The sequence below is a fragment of the Notolabrus celidotus genome, chromosome 23, assembly GCF_009762535.1.
Source record: "Notolabrus celidotus isolate fNotCel1 chromosome 23, fNotCel1.pri, whole genome shotgun sequence".
Classification (NCBI taxonomy): Eukaryota; Metazoa; Chordata; class Actinopteri; order Labriformes; family Labridae; genus Notolabrus; species Notolabrus celidotus.
In genome coordinates this window covers 20,547,476-20,565,004 of record NC_048294.1, presented here as the reverse complement: position 1 = coordinate 20,565,004, position 17,529 = coordinate 20,547,476, and positions in this window count along the sequence as shown.

The following is a 17,529-nucleotide window of genomic DNA, read 5'->3' as shown; positions in this document are numbered from 1 at the left end:
TTCTAAACACAGTCAGAGTATTTTTAGGGATTGACCTACATAAAAAAAAATCATAATCATCCCTAAAGTCTAATTAATTTAGAAAAATAGTTCACCTTTGTCTCAAGTTTATCTGAACAGGTAAACTTCTCATCAGAAGGGAGCAATAACGGCTGAATCCAGATCCTCCTCAGCATCCTCTCCTCCTCCTCCTCCTCTCTCCTCGTCTCTCCTCCTCCTCCTCTTCCTCCTCCTCCTCGATCCAAGCCGTCTCCACCTGAGGGGAATAACTCAGAGGATCAGTGAAATCACAAGTCAAACACCATGTGTCACATTCAGCTGCACAGTGGAAATTTTCTCCGCCTCCCCCTCACTGAACTCTGCTGCCGGCGTTTGACATCCCTCATCTGTTCGTGTTGTGTTGATTCAGAGCTTCAAAGATAATTCACTTTAACACTCAGGCTCTAATCAGGAGCATTCACTGTAACTTCAGGAGAGTGTTGCACCAGCTGTCTTTACAGGGTAGTTTGGAGGCTTTTAACAGGCAGGATATTTGATGTATTACAAACTCTGATACGTCTGAAGGAACTTGAATGCCATCATTTGAAACCGTCTCTCTGAACTGACTCCTCTTACAGCTTTTGTCTGAATTTATTTAACCTCTATTTAACCCGGGAGTCCTTATGAGATTAAAAATCCTCACAACTTTAGAGAATCAAAAACCCATAAAATAAAACAAACAACACAACACACGTGTAAATCACAGCAGTCAACAGGTATTTATATACAGTCACCAGTGTCTCTATGCTACTCCTCAATCTGTTCAGTGATATGAAAGTGTCTAATTTTAGTTCTTCTGAAGATTATTCACTGTCTGAGATAACTTAAAGCAACAGGCAGTTTCCCCACATCTGTAAAAGCTTGTGCTATCATCTGTCCCCGCCCCCCTACCATGGCCCGCCCCTTGACTTTAGCTTGAACTGTGAGGTTTTAAGGTTTGCACTGTGCACAAATATTTTTGTTCACTTGTATACCTGCATGTAAAGCCTGCAGAGGAGGAATGTACATTGTTCTCATCACGGACACAAGAGGGCGCCTGGAGCTTAATTTTCAGGAGGCGTTTTGGTGACTGGCTGATTTTCAAAAATAAGACATTTCCACACTTAGGTCACATGAGAGATTAATTGGGACTTTTTATGTGATCCACTATATTTCACATAGAGATTGTTAACCCTTACACACAGTAAGTTTCAGGTCTATACCAAATTATGAGCTGCAGATCTACAGAGTGTATAAACAACCTGTCTGACATTAGTAAGTGGATGGCCTCAGTCATCAAATTTTAGGCTTGATGACATTTAGGATGTTTTGACTGCTATCAAATGTAGAAACACCTCTGATGCATGGTCAGCAGTGTGGTATTTCTGGATGGCAGTCAGTGTACATGAAAAAATGAACAATAGGATTTGGATTTCTCTATTGAAAAAGTTTTTAAACACAAGGCCAGCTACAAAAGAAAAACACAATGTGGTGTTTCTTCAAGGTCCACCTGCTGACGAAAAGAAAGGAAATATTATCATGACAGGAAACTGCCTCATCTTTTAATTCCAAGTCACCTGATCTCTGGGCCAATCAGGCAAGAGCTCTGCCATCTGCACCACCCTGACTCAGGTATCAGCCTGGACTCAATGTCATCACTCGCTGACAGTGAGGTGTGTCCCCGCTAAGTCAGTGTATGCTTAGGTCTGTCCCACTCACAAATCTTCAAGAATTTAAGGGTGCCCTATGTACACCCTTGCTGTAAGTCTGCATACCTGCAGACCTATGGCCCTTTTCCACCAGCCTGTCTTAGCCCAACTCTACTTGACTTGACTCTACTCTACTCTACTCGGTTTGGGTTCCGTTTCCACGGGCACTGAACATCGTGTCAGATACCAGTTTTCCGTACCTGCTCTGCTCTGGTTCCAAGTGAGCTGAGCCGATACCAAATGGTGACGTTGACCGACTGCCGGCCACTGATTGGTCAGAGAATGTCGTCACTGAAGAGTCATGAGCACGACGCCCAATACAGGAATCAAACCCGCCATTTTTAAAAAACAGCATCATTACTCTTTTGCTCTTCTTTTGCTTTCCTCTCTTGCTCGGCCTGCGACAAAAAGGCCACAGACCGAGCAGCAAGTACACCGTTGCCTCCATGTCCTCCATTGTTTGTGATTGTTGTGTAGCGTTCAAAATGACGTGAACACAGTTTCGTGCAGCTGTGTTATGACGACCCTGCCCACCGTGAGACGGTACTCGGGCTGGTGGAGAAGGTACCCAAACCGAGTAGAGTCGAGTCCAGTCCAGTCAAGTCAAGTCAAGTAGGGCTGGAACTGTATAGTGGAGAAGGGCCACTAGTGTAAGGGAATTACCCATAGTTCATAGCCTTGTGATGTGAAACACCCCTGGATTCCCATGGGAAGCCTGTAAGCATAGAAAGAAATAAAAAGAGAGAAAGTCTGTTACATTTCCTCCTCTGCCTGTTGACACTGTGGAAAAACATTAGAATTGAACAGAATGGAATAGATTGAAGCAGAACAGAGTAGATTGCTTCTGATTGGTCAAAACCCCTTAACAGTAGTGATTAGTTCTCAACAGACAAAGTGAAGCCAGGGACAACCTGATCACTCATGTTATATCAAACCAATCCAGAGAAAGTAGTCTGTCACATTCCACCTCTGCCTGTTGACACTGTGGTAAAAACGTTAGTGTGGTCTCAGGCTGGTCTTGAGGTCGGGGAAATAATGACAGCTAGCGGGCACAGATTTGAGAGCAGCATGAGGAGCTACTGGACCACAACCATCTCTGATATGGGAAAAGTTGAGCAACATCCTGTCCTACAATCCAGGAAGTATGATAGCAACAATGTTCAAAATTGAGACATTTCACTCATGTATGTTTAAAGGTGTGTCAGTGTCAAAGAGAAGAAGGACAGAAGCGTCAGTATTCCTGCAGAAGTCTGTCTGTCAGGATTCTAATTTCCATAACCAACTGCTTGCTGTACATTACCACTAAAGTTTCAGCTGCTGCCTCTCTTTCTTCTTTATCTGAGGAGGAAAGCATGGGCAGCCCAGTTCAATGAAAGATCGATTGGTTTGTTCCGACCACTTCAACCTCAGCGAGCCTCAGCGCTCCACTGTACTCCTTAGTATTTACATTTACATGAGAGCAGATATGGAGCGGGCTCTTGGTCAATTTCAGTCAGATCTGATTCAGTGGAAGAAGAAAGTGGAGAGAAAGTAAATGTTTGTCTTTATTCCTGGAACGGATAGTGAGACAGAGAGCCTCCTGTCCTCCGTCCTCTCCATACTAATGCGCTCATACTGTCGATACCAATGAACACTCAGCTTACAACATGTACTGTAGTATCCATAATAAGACTCTGCCCTGTACAGCAGAGGTAAACCAGCTCTCTCTCTCTGAGTCAATACTTTGTGTTGTCACTGCTGAAGACCGCTCTGCTGTAACAATGTTTGCCTGTTTGAGTGCAGAGACTGAATCCATGAATCAATAGAGCTCATCAAGTGTTTCTGAAGATGTACATTAATTAAGATGCAAGGCTTTAAAGGAGCAGTCTGTTACTTTAATATATGAATGTTATCTTTTTGTACTGCAGCCATGAAACAGGCTATAATTGCTGCAGTGTGATCTTCCCCAAAACAAAGTCTGTCTGTTAAAAGTTGTTAATGTCATTGAACCTGATTAACTGAATTTCAATTTCAATTACGACCCCGGCTTCCCACAATCATTAAAGCAAGATTAAACAAGGTTAACTGATTACTGTAACTTCACACGCCAGATAGACTGTTTTACAAATCAATGGGGTTGGAAATATTTCTCATTTATCTAGACAACACCCCATAGTCAGGTGTTTGGGAAGGACAGGACCCAGGATGAAGTAGGCCTGCACCACTGCCAAGCTTGCTAGGCAGAGGTTGTCATTTCTCTATGATTTTTGCTGTCTTTGTAAAGAAAATGTGCACAATTAAGGCTCCTCATAAATAAAGAAATGTTGCATCCAAGTCTTCAATAGATCAGATTGTTTACAGACTTGCTTCTCCACGCCCCCTTGCTTATTGCCCCTTTCTCCTAAAATGAAGCTGATTGGTCCGGTCATTGTCTGACCAGGAACAAGAGTACCAACCAGCTCTTAATTATGCTGCTATAGGCTTAGACTGCCGGGGGAACTGACACACTGGGATCCTGTCTTTCCCTCTCTCTCCTCTCTCTGCCTGTCACTCATGTTAACTCTTCCTGTCCCATTAAAGTCACTAACCATAGACCTTTATTGAGCTCTTGTCTTATAGTACTACTACTATCCGTTTCACCACTATCATCGCTCTCTCTTCATCTCCCTCTATCCCTCTCTCCAACACGGTGTCAACAGATGTGTGTCTAACACAAGCGGCAACCTCCGGTCTTAAAATATGAAGCCCATGTGGAAGTGTTATAAACTGCAATTCATTGAGAATCCACTTGAGGCTGGCTGCAGAAACACCGGAAACCACATAGACACCAATTCAAAAGAGACGATCTTTGCAGCATTAATTAAAATGTTTACAGCCTGGTTCAAAAAACGGCTTGGGTTTACGTTGCTAATTTCTCTATCGGCACACACTGTACGGGGGGTGAATTCTTTTCTTGCGTGACGGATCAGAAGATATTAAGATTACGTTTTTTTTGCCCAAATAAGGACATGACTGACTTGACTCCCGGATGGGAACACAAAGCTGTTGGCTAGGAGGCTCAAACCCCGCCTCTTTATGTCACACTTTGCCTGGTTGAGTTCTGCATTTCCAATATGGCTGCCGCCGTTGATCGGCTTCAAAACAGCGCCCAGGAACAGATGGGTGACATCATGGATACTACGTCCATATTTTATACAGTCTATGGTCTAACATGAGTCTGGTCCTGCTGGAGGTTTCTGCCTGTTAAAGGAAGTTTGTCCTTGCCACTGTAACTTGCTAAATGCTGCAAAGTGCTCTGCTCATGGTTGATTAAGATGAGATCAGACTGAGTCCTGTCTGTAAGATGGGACTGGATCTTATCCTGTCTAAATGTGGGTTCTTTGTTAATAATAGAACATAGAGTACGGTCTAGACCTGCTCTGTTTAGAAAGAGTCTTCAGATTAAATTTGTTGGCTCTATATAAATGAAGATTGATTGAATTAGCTAAAGGTTGCCGGGCAAAACATTGAGTGATATCACATTGTATCATGATATAGTATGTGTTCAGAAATCAAAGTGTGCACAAGTGAAATAAATGCAATTATTCCGGCCCTCATTAAGCAGGTCGGCTGTCTTATCCTCATTGGCAGTTCAGCTCATCTACAGATCCGACATCACACTCCTTTTTCTTCTTCTGCTGTAACCGTGACTGTGTCTCAAAACTTTCTGGCTCCAGCTCCTCGATCATCTGCTCACTTTTACTTTTCCCATTGTTTAAGGAAGGAGAGGAAAGAACAGAGAAACTCAATACAGTGGAATAAAAAGTCAAACACCAACACCTGGGGGGTTTTACAGCAGGCTGCAGACACACCAGAGTACAGATGCTACAGTGTCGGCTTTTGTAGATTCAAGAGAGAAGAATGAATCATCGCTTATATAAACGGGCCGAGGTTTCAGACAAAGACCTTTTAAAAAAGCTACAGACGAGAGTGGATGAGTCCTCTCTTTGCATCGGAAACATTTCAAAGTAGTTTCACTTTAAGCATCAAAACTCCTGTGATGAATGGTTCTTATCTCACAAAGCATAAATCAGACTTTAACAGATCTGCATCATGATGACGTCATTTCAGCATCCTGTCAGCCTGTTTGTTGTCATTAAATCACAGTAACATCTGTTTACTTTGGGTTTATAGCGCTGTGGTAAAGCTAACTTCAATATCACTTACGAGAAACCAGAGATCTTCTGAAGCAACTCATTCCTCATTGTTTAAATGAACATTTAAACTCTGACTAGGTGACGAGTCTAAAGTTAAGAAAACACTCTAAGTATCAAACACTGCTAAACACGAGATCACAGAGTCTGTAGGTGGTTTGTAGAGTGTGGCTAAAGCTTGCAGAGCTAGCACCACCAGCCTTCAGTTCTTCTTGCAGGTTAACGTCCACATGCCTGTGCTGGTTGAGTGGACTCATGCCTTTGAGGACAGCTGAAGAGAGACAGGACATGTGGGGAGTAGAGAGACATGCAGCAAAGTGTCATGTCCAGGAGTCGAACCAGCAATAATGTGACAAGGACTATTGGTGACTTCTAATGTGGTCATGTTTACAGTGTTCATGAGGAAGGACGACATGAACTGCCCCCTCTTATGGTAGTGTAACGTGAGGGTTCGATGTGTGGTGGTTGGGTCACTCTGTTAATAAAAAACAGCAGGATGGAGGCAGACAACTTTCCCTCTACAACACACACAATTACATGACACAGAACCAACCAATCAGAGGCTAGGATGACAAAGCTCCAGGTACATGCAGCATATTTGGTCCAACTACAAATGCTGTAGATATTATTGTAACATAGTTAATACACAAAATAGCTTTTGTAAACATTAATGTGAATGGTTCACTGAATTAATAAAGTAAACAATGTTTTTTAATCAATCAATCAATCAGAATTTATTCATAAAGAGTTTTTCATACAATGATATTGTAACACAAAGTACTGTACATAAAAACAACATAAAATAGAATAAATAAGAAATATAAAAATAAGAATAAAAAGACCCCCCATCCTAATCCAAACCACAGCCCCGACTCCATACCCGACCCACAATCCTAAGGTTAAGAACACAATATATGCAATAATAATAATAATAATAAAAATACAAATAATTTAAAAAATGAAAAATAAAAAAGAGTTTGCTAAACAAACTGAGGAAACACTGGAGGTAAATAAGATAGACTTAAAACAGGAAATTAAACTCACTAAAATAAAACACATTTCTAAGATAATAAAACACAAAAATATTAAACCAGTAAAATAAAATAAGATGCTATACTTAAAAAAGTGACTACAATTTGAACTAGATAATAAATAAATAAATAAATAAATAAATAAATGAATAAATAAATAAAAATAAAACTCAGTCAAAAGCAAGACTAAAAAGGTGTGGAGAGACAGGAAATGTGGAGAGCAGAGAGAAGGGGAAGACATTCAGCAAATGGTAGAGGCCGGGAGTCAAACCTGCGACCTCAGCAATGAGGAATATAGCCTCTGTACATGGGGCGTCTGCTTAAACCGCTAGGCAAACTGCGCCCCAATGTAAACAAATTTTAACCTTAACTCAAACCATGAACTGACTTTCCTGTTAAAGCTTACAGTAGTCACAACGTTGTAGGTTGATTCTTTGAATTCAAGAGTTGAAACATGCCTGATGATGTTTCCAGAAATGATGGAGGTCGTGAAATCAAGTTTTATTTACGTTTCGTCATTTCCTTCGTAGCTTTGTAACATATTTGGTGAAAATAGTGGCTGTGCGGCTACAAGTGAAAGCCATATATTACAACCTTTCTCTTGGTCATGCAGAGGCAGAGTTAAGGTTATATTTCCAGCCGTCTCATCTTCTCCTAATGTTAGCTACCACTTAATCACCAAGCCTTTCCCATAAATAACTTATCGACACAATTTCACGACTTTACTAGTTCCAGTTGAAGGCATTACATGGTCTCTGTATGGTTATATGTCAGTTTAACCAGACAGAGCCTACATACAACTTTATCTCCATTTACTAGATCAACACACTGACAAACCACGCTGTGCTACCAAATGACATCATCTCCTGTGCTCGTTTACATCCAGGTAGTAGAGCTTTAGAGCATCATGGGAGCAGATTGACTGACATTTCAGGACTGCAATACTATCTTAAATCTTAATAATTCCTTAACTGGTTAGTAATTCTGGTGCACATCCCCCACTATACAGTGAAACTGAGACTCGGCAGAGACATCTAGCTGAATCAGAACTGAGGTAGTTGGTGTCCATCAGAGAAATGGTACTGATCCAAGCTAAAATGTCACCAAACTGGAATCTGGTCAGCCTCAGGTAGCTGTAAGAAGCAGGAGAGTTCATCCAGACACAGTTCATGGAGGAGGAGGAGGAGACGTAAACCCAGCTGAGAGAGAGAGTCCAGGTGATGACATGAAGGTTTTTGGTTTTCAGACAGATCTGGAAGGTTGTATTTAAGTCATGACAGTAAAGTGAATGATTCAAAGTTTAAGCTTTGTGGATCTCGGCGGGCTAATATTGCTTCACTTTCAGCCATCTGCTTCATAGACGGTGACTCTCACCGATCTGTCAGTCAATTGGCCCCGGTCCAGTCTGGGTTTGTAAAATAATTAGGTGTTTTTATCTTCCTAAAGTGCGGCCCTCTGATACAGAACGACCCCCTGCCACAAATACTGAGCATGAAATGCAATTACTGTACAGCAGGAGCAGAATACAAGGCCGTTATCATCCCCTCACTGTTCTTAATTAACTTATCCACTCTGCAAAAGATTTCCGGCCTATAGGGCAAACTCTAAATTGGCTGAGGGAGGCGTGCTTCCTCTGGAGATGTGATAATCCAAATAAACATCTCTCTCACCAGGATAGCTCAGAATAACTCGCTCCGTTTTTGTGCTCTGCAGCGGAGAAAAGAACGGGAAGGAGGGCTTTGTTCTTGTGTTTTAGCAGAGGAGGGTAAACTTTATGCAGACTCTGTGTCTTTTGGGGATGCAGCTCAGCCCTGACTGATAAAGCTGGTTCTGTGTTGTGTGAAGTGTGTCATGCTCCCCAGACAGGTCTGCTAATAACATTAGCGGAGAGGAAATGTTTGAGTGTCTTTCTCACGCAGGATGTCACTCGCACTTTTGATTCCTCTTCAGAGACGACAAAGCAAATACACAGAGCTCTCTGAAACCATATGGCATGTATAAATAAGTCATCTGCAGAGAGAGAGAGAGAGAGAGAGAGAGAGAGAGAGAGAGAGAGAGAGAGAGAGCGGCTCGTTCAGGCTGCGTTCAGCTAACTGCTCTGTGTTTGACTTCTTTCTCCAACATATCTGCAACTGTTGGTTAAAAGCGGGTGCAATAAAGTCTACATACAGACGTGACGTGACGTGACGTGACGTGACGTGACGTGACGTGACGTGACGTGACGTGACGTGACGTGACGTGACGTGACGTGACGTGACGTGACGTGACTTACGAGATCTAATGACGTTTTGATTGAGTGAGCAAAACAACCAGGGAACAAAGCTGCTCTCTCAACTGGAGCTGCTTTGTTTTCCTCTGATTCAGGTGATACTATGATGCATCATTGTATTTCACACAGGCCAAAGCATGCACCATCACAGGGCCGTCCCTATGTCATCACGACAGCTAATGCCATGAGCACTGGTCGCATTTTGCCAGCTGGTTGACTTGGAGCAGCGAGGAGGTCAATACCTTATCGTAAAGTTTACTTATCTGTGAGTCAGCACATGAACAAGAGGAGCTTTCAGTGCTCTACAGAGCAGCATCACATAAAGTCCACAAAACTCTGACAACAGGATATAAAGGTACGAGAGCAACTTGGTGAAAGTGGAAGCTCGAAATTCTCCTGGCCTGAATAAACTCTCTGAACAAAACGAGCTGTTGGGACCCGAACCCTAACCACTCAAGGGTTGGACTGAAAGCGAGCAGAAACCTCCTCTTCGAGGCGATCTTGCCACGTTTGTTCTTTTTACATCTGAGTTTGATTCATGTGTTCACATGTATCCAAACCACCCAGGCCAAAAAGGGAAAAGTCCCTTGTTTCAGGACAACTCCTCCAAATGACCTGGGTGAGAAAGAACCCCAAAGTCCAAATATGTCAAACCTGGGGCTCCTTAAGCTGCAGGCAGACAACAGGATCAATCAATCAATCTTTATTTCTATATCGCCAAATCCCAACAAATGTTATCCTTAGACTCTTTCCAAACAGAGCAGGTCTAGACCGTACTCTATGTTCCATTATTAACAAAGACCCAACAGCAAGACAGGATAGGTCCAGTCCCATCTTACAGACAGGACTCAGTCTGATCTCATCTTAATCCACCATGAGCAGAGCACTTTGCAGCATTTAGCAAGTTACAGTGGCAAGGACAAACTTCCTTTAACAGGCAGAAACCTCCAGCAGGACCAGACTCATGTTAGACACACATCTGCTGAGACCGAGTTGGAGAGAGGGATAAAGAGAGATGAAGAGAGAGAGAGATGATAGTGGTGAGATGGATAGTAGTAGTTGTAGCAGCTGGAGTCTGGCACGTCCACAGCAGCAGGCAGTCTATGGCAGAAATACTGAGGAACCTACGAGACAAGGGAGCTCAGGGACTCCAGAAAGGTCTATGGTTAGTGACTTTAATGGGACAGGAAAACAGCAGCATCTTCAGACTCTCAGAGTAGGGAGGACATTTGTGGATTTTTCAAACATCAGGAGTATCTTTCTTAGTTTCCTTTAAGTATCTTGTTCTTAAACTGAACAGATTCGACCTGAGGCTCTCCCACAGCTGCAGCTGAAGAGGAAACATGCAGACATGATCATTGTGTTGTTAGTGTTCAGCTGGAACAGAGCAGCTGCTGTTGTTGTCTCCTCTGTTAGTGGACACTGGACATGGTAGCATTAGCGTGTAAAATTAGCCCCTCCACATCCAGCTTGTGTTTTCCTCCAGCTAGCTGCTAACTCAGCATGAATGGAGCTCTGCAGAGATGAGAGACAAACCGCTTGAGGACTTCCAGAGGAACAGATGCTTCTTATCTGGAGTCAAATGAAGCAGCTCGGAGCGAAGGTTGTCTGCATGACGGGGCGTCTGCTCCCCCACAGGACCCATCCTCATGAAGCCCGTCTGATGAACTGGCTCTCCTCCATCCATCCTCGTCCCTTTACTAAACAAGTGTTTTTAATCACATGCACATCCCCCTCTCCAGCAAACAAACCCCACTCCTCTGTTTTTCTCGGGGTGCTTTTGTCCTCTTTATTGTTGCACTTGAGTCTTTTCCTTTTTTAAACTTTGTGTTATATTCTGTTTGATGAAGAGCTCCAGGCTTTTCGTGGCAGTTTGTTCTTTTTAAGAGAAATAGACCCTGAAAAATGGACAATCCTGCTCAGCTGCGATTTCATTTGAAGATAGTTTACTTTCATGCGTTTATTTTGGGGCTTTTATGCCTCAAACAAGAGGAGAGGACAGAATATAAAGTAAGAAACTGGAGGAGGGAGAGAGAGAGAGGGGGATGACAAACAACGAAGGGCCACAGGTTGGAATGAAGCTGAAGGTACCTCACAGAGTAAAGTTGCTTTTAGACCGCAGGAACTTGAGACCTTTTGAGGAGCCAGGGTCTAAGCTTAGTTCCTGGGTAGTTAATCTCCCTGAAAATGTCCTTGTATTTTACAAAGGTCCAGGAACTTTGGGGACGTGGTCTGCAGTGCTGAACGTTTCTGATTGGTAGAGTACCCTCAGGGTTTTTATTTCACCCTCCATCCACAATAACATCACACACACCTGTGATTCACTTGGCTTAATAACTCCTGAACATTTGTCTTCTCTGAGCCTGATGGTGTGAATGCGTCTCTGTCAGCTCCCGGTGTTCCAGTCTGAAGAGTGACCCTGTAAACTGGAGACCTTCAGCTGAACGTGTTTGTGGAGTTTACAACAGCTGTTGAATCACAGAAGGAGTCCTCGGGAATGCATCCTAGTTTAGTTTTTATTAAAATGTCCAAATATCCTCATCAGATATTTAATGATCATCTAAAGACGTTTGTGAGGGATGCATCCGGCTGAAAGTCTCCAGTTAACAGGGTCGCTCTTTAAACTGAAAACCTGGTCCATCTCTGACGTGGCTTTTAAAATCTGTCTTCTTGCTTTAAGTCGAGTGTTTCAGGCGTTTTGAATCCTCTTTGTCTCTAGAGCTCGTCTCCTTCTAAGTGTTGCAAAGCACGATCAGAAACAGCACAGGAGGAATCTCCTTCATGTTAACAGGCTTACTGTGGTGTCCCTCATCTGCATTATCTTCATGGGACTTCAGGTCTCTGTGAAAACGCAAAGAATGGGCCACAGGACCCATTTAGTTCTCAAAGAGAACTTTTAGTTCCAGGAATTTCTGGTGAAAAAGCCCCCACAGTTAGCCTGTTAGCATGAAGGAGATTCCTTTTGTGCTGTTTTTGATCCTACTTTATTGAAGATGAATTCACTGAATCAACACTTGGAAGTTAACAAGCCCTATATATGCATTATATACCTCTAGCATATATCCCAAATGAGACATCTTGAAGTTGGGTTTACTATTAAGGAACACAAGTTTAATTTTGTTGCCTTGGAATTCCACCAGGTCTTTCAGTCCTCTCTCAGTATTTTGCTATAAGTTGTTACAAAGCAATAAAATCAATTAAAACTTCTTTGCATTTGGACAAGAATATTCAAAAGGACATCAGTTATAGAAAAAAAATTCTGCAACTGAGTTTGTGTGTTTGTGTTTTGTGCATGTCAAGAGAACAGCAGCATAGCGAGAGCACTTGTCTTTTTTTCCAGGAGTGACTGAGACATTAAAAGGAACCACAGGTGAGATAAAATCTTTTACCAACACAGGCAGACTCCAGACTTTAAGGGCATAAAGAAACATTTTCAACTGTCGTGTCAAAATCAGGCAGAGGCAAACCTCTTTCACCACAAAGTCTCGACTTCACCTCTCGAGCATCAGAACGTGCACACTACAGGAGAAGCTCCATTGTTCCTCCGACTCTTACAATGCTCCACTGGAACAGACTGAATCATAAAGTACGTCCTTGATTTTCAGGTTTGAAAAGAAGAAGGGAAATGACTCATGCAACATGGTGCTGAATTAAAGCGACTAATAACCACACAGGCATCTTCAGCCAGCAGATAAAAAACACAGAGAAAGAAGAGGGAGCAGATACTCACCTGAAGAGAGTGGAGATAATGAAACCTGCTCAGATTTAATCAGGACCTTAGGTGACGTGTTAACCGAGCGATTAGAGCGTCTTCTGCTCAAGAGCACTCGAGAAAAACACCGTGGCCTACATTTAGTTTGAAGGATGTTTAGTCTGTGCTTCATTAAGCCGTATTCACATGAAGATCAATTATCATCAAGTAGGGAGGCAAAGAAGCCTGTTCAGGAGCGCTGTGCAGAATAACAAGCCTCTTTGTCACCAATATCAGACAGCCTGATATTTGATTATCAAAAGTTACAAGTTATTTATTTATAATTTTTTACTTTTAAAGATATTTAAGTTACAAGTTTTGGCTAAAAAAGGGGGCAGCTGACTTAATTGACAGGCGGACACACTGTAGCTGTTAGCGAGGAGGCTAGAGGCCCGCTACAACTCTGCCTCTTTGTGTAAAACTAGATCGACCAAAGTAAGGTTGTGCTCGGCATTTCCAATATGGCGACAATTGGCTTCAAAACTCAGCTTCAGAAACAAATGGGTAATTACTGAAACAAGGATTCATCTCATCCATGTTGTCTTTGTGGTCCTCTGAAAACCTCTGACCTGTTGACTCCAGGCCTGGCTCCGCTCATCATGGCGGTTTGTTGTTGTAGTTAAGTGAAATACGATCTGGTGATAACACAGAGTGTTTTATTCTGAAAATTAACCGGATGTTTTCATTTTGTTTTGGTGCCTGACTTCCTGTCCCGCTCCATCTTCTCTGTTGAAATTGATGTGTCGTGCTCCGACATCCGGCAAAAATAGAAGTCTAGAAGAATAGTTTAAGTTGGAACACAAATGAGCGGATCCATTGGAAGTTAACAAATTGACTAGAACAGAAACCTATCAGATGGATCGGAGACAGACTGGACATGGATCTGGTGGAATTTGTCCATAACTCTGTGATGCATGCAGCAGGTAACCACCTTTTGTTCAACATCAGTGCTCTAAGAAATGCCAAGTTGACTTGTGTATGGTGGATACAATGAGCTGATCAGTGCACTGCAGGCAGAGGAACAAGCATGTGTCACGTGGAAGAATAGAAGAGTGCAAAACTGAATGGGCTTTCTAATTGAAAAGTAAAGCCCATTTAGTTCTGCACCATTCAAGAGCTCTGAAAAGTTTTGAGATAGAGCGTACACTTGCTGCAACGTTAACGTTTGTAAAAATGAGACGTGGTTGAGCTGACCCCGTTTGCAGAGGCTGATCATTAAGCATCTGTTCTGGTCAAGCTGAGCGGGATCCTCAAAACAAACAAACAAACATTCCAATTTAAACAAGATCTTTTTCAACATCACTGCACGTGTTGAAGGTTAATATAAAATGATGTTCCTGCAAAGCTCTCATCATCTCTGTAATGAGACACTTGTCTGTTTAAATATGCTAATTGGTGAATTAAGCACAAATCTTTTAAGTAAGCGAGGTGAACCAGCTCAAGGCCTCTGTGATATTTATGAAATGATTACAGCATTTCTCTGCCGTGTGTCATTGTTTTAGGATTAGTAATACCTCACCTACATCTCAGGCGTATGTGGGCAAGTTGTTAGTCTTTATATTTAGGTTATAATTATTCACACATAGGAAACCTTTGTGCCACGTCAGCCTCGTCATTCTGCCTGCTGTCCAGATCTCTGCTGTCAAACCTTCACAGGATAAAATGTCAGGAGGAGGAAGGAGGTAGATTTCTCCACTGTTATCCACCACATTCTTTCAACATTTATGACTCATCTATGTCAATACTTATTGTCATGTTATATCGACTGTAATGCCTTCTGCCTCATGTCTGACGTCATCAACATCTAAAGCTCTGTAAACCCCTGAAGTGACTCACAACAATAAATGTGTCTAAAATGACAGTTTTATCCCTTCATTAAAGTAAGGTATGAAACTAACAGAGTGTGAAGATCACACATTCAGAATGCATCCTTTAGACCAGGACCAAGGACAAACTTCCTTTAACAGGCAGAAACCTCCAGCAGAACCAGACTCATGTTAGACACACATCTGCTGAGACCGTGTTTGAGAGAGGGATAGAGGAGATGAAGAGAGAGAGATGATAGTGGTGAGATGGGTAGTTGTAGCAGCTGGAGTCTGGCACGTCCACAGCAGCAGGCCGTCTACGGCAGAGATCCAGAGGAGCCTACAAGACAAGGGAGCTCAGGGACTCCAGAAAGGTCTAAGGTTAGTAACTGTAATGGAACAGGAAGAGTTAAAGTAAGAGAAATGGACCTGGTAAAAACTCATATTTATTGGTGCTACTTGTTTTTTGTGTTGTCTGCCATTGAGTGGCGTCTAAATCCAAACCTGCTTGTGTTTTATTCTTTAGTTTACCACCATATCCAAGGACACAGCAGACAAAATCCCAGGCTGTGAGACGAGAAATTAGAGACTTGCTCTTGGCTGTTGACAGTGAGGATAAGGATAGGGATGGTCTTCAGTTAGAGAGACCAGGGCCCACAAGGAGGTGAAGGAAGCAGCGAAAGGGACTGTCTAAGCCTATAGCAGCATATCTAAGAGCTGGTCCAAGCCTGAGCCAGCTCTAACTTTAAGCTTTATCAAAAAGGAAAGTTTGAAGCCTACTCTTAAAGGTAGACAGTGTGTCTGCCTCCCAGACCCTGACTGGTAGATGATTCCAAAGGAGAGGGGCCTGATAACTGAAGGCTCTACCTCCCATACTACTTTTAGAGACTTAGGGTACGATGAGCAGGCCTGCATGCTGGGGGTGTAGTGTTCTCGAGGGGTAACAGGGCACTATGAGCTCTTTAAGATGCAACAGGCTGTAAAGACTGCAACTTGTGTCTTCTCCTGGTTTGAGTGCATCCAGTAGAAGTTCTTGTTTTTGTCCCTGACAGGCTCAGGTTGTTATTCTAAGTGTCTGACAACATAACAGAGAGGATCCCTAAAGAGAGAGAGAAACAGCTGTTGCATCACTGACCAATTTTGATCCAACAAGATACTCTGGATCACGCAGAAACACTGAAAAACTTACAGATAAAGGCGTTGGTGAACAAACAACTTCCATGTGCTGCCAGGATAAATGTAGCTTTGAAGAGAATACTACTTTACTGTTTAAGAAACTTGTAGTTGACAGGCCTAAATCTAACTAATTTACCCGGAGAGGTCCAGGTTTGAAAATACGGTATAACCTTTAAGAGCATGTTTTCTTTTTTACCGTGCATCTTTCTTCAGTAAACTCTATCGATATTTAAGAGAAGAAACAACAACAGTCCATCTGAAGCACACTGAAAGGCTTATTTCTCCTGAAGGCCGAGTTAATCTTATCTCCCCCTCCCTGATGCCAGAAGCTGACACAGTGCTTTCTCTCCCCGAGCAGCCTGAATGGGATGACTGATCTAAACGTGTCCGTGTTTAAGCTTTTGACCTTTCAGCGTAACAAGTGGCAGCGACAATACCCCCGAACAGAGCCGAGCAGCGACAAAAAAAAAAAAAACATTCAGCGGCACGGCTCAGCGAGCGAGTGCTGTGTCCACTCTCCCAGCGGCGGGATAAAGAGTCACTGAAGTGGTCATGTGGCAGAGGAAACATTTTCCAGATGAGGTGAAATAAATCCGTCTTATCCAGCAAACCCTCCTGCCAGCTAAGTCTAAATCCTCGCCGTAATTCCAAAGTCAAAGACTGTGAGCATGACACCAGCATACTGCGGCGGCGGTGGCAGGGGAACGGATAGACAATGACTCGGGGCTTCATCTCGGCCTGCCAGCGCGCTCTGAGTGCTTCACATCCTCTCATTATGGAATAAGCAGCTAGCCAGCACATGATCTGAGCCCTCTGGTAGAAAGTGATAGCTTCTGAACTCCACCGGGCTGTGGATGTTATTCTGTGCTGAGCCAGATACAGCAGAGCGGAGGGCAGAACATAGAGTAAACTATGTACGAGCTGGAGAGTCAGACAGTTTGATTCTGTACGAGGTCAAGAGGCGAAGGCGGAGGAAAAAACTCCACTGGGAGGAAGGGGAACACAGCTTGAGTTACTTTTTCATAATATAGAATCGTTTTAATCTCTCAGGAACTCAGGCCAAAGAAAACTGAAATAGTTTGTGCATCACTAATACTTCTACATACTGTACCAACTCTCACAAACTCAATCCAACTTAAACATCATCAAACAGCCACTGATGCACTGAGGGAACGTGGTGTTTGCAGGCAGAACATGTCCAACCAGTGCCAGAGTTCTGAGTTTCTTATGATTTATTTTATAAAAGCAAACACAGGAACAAGGAACATCATTGGTAAAAAAAAAACATAAACTCACCTAGGTGTGTGCTGATACCCGCCTGCCTAGTGCCTTTTTATCTCCAGGTGACAACCATGTTATCCATTCACAACACAAACCAAAATATAATAATTGTGCAAAAACTGAACATTCTAAATAAATAAATCATAATTAAAAATATGACTAAAAAAGTAATCGAAATAAAACAAATATGTAGAAAATCTAGATAAATTTGTGGTGGAAATGTACTTAATTCAGGACCACTCTTATCATTTCTTATTTGCTACAATAAGTTATATTTGGCAGTATGGCTCTGTTCTGGGAGCTCCCTGCCTGAATGC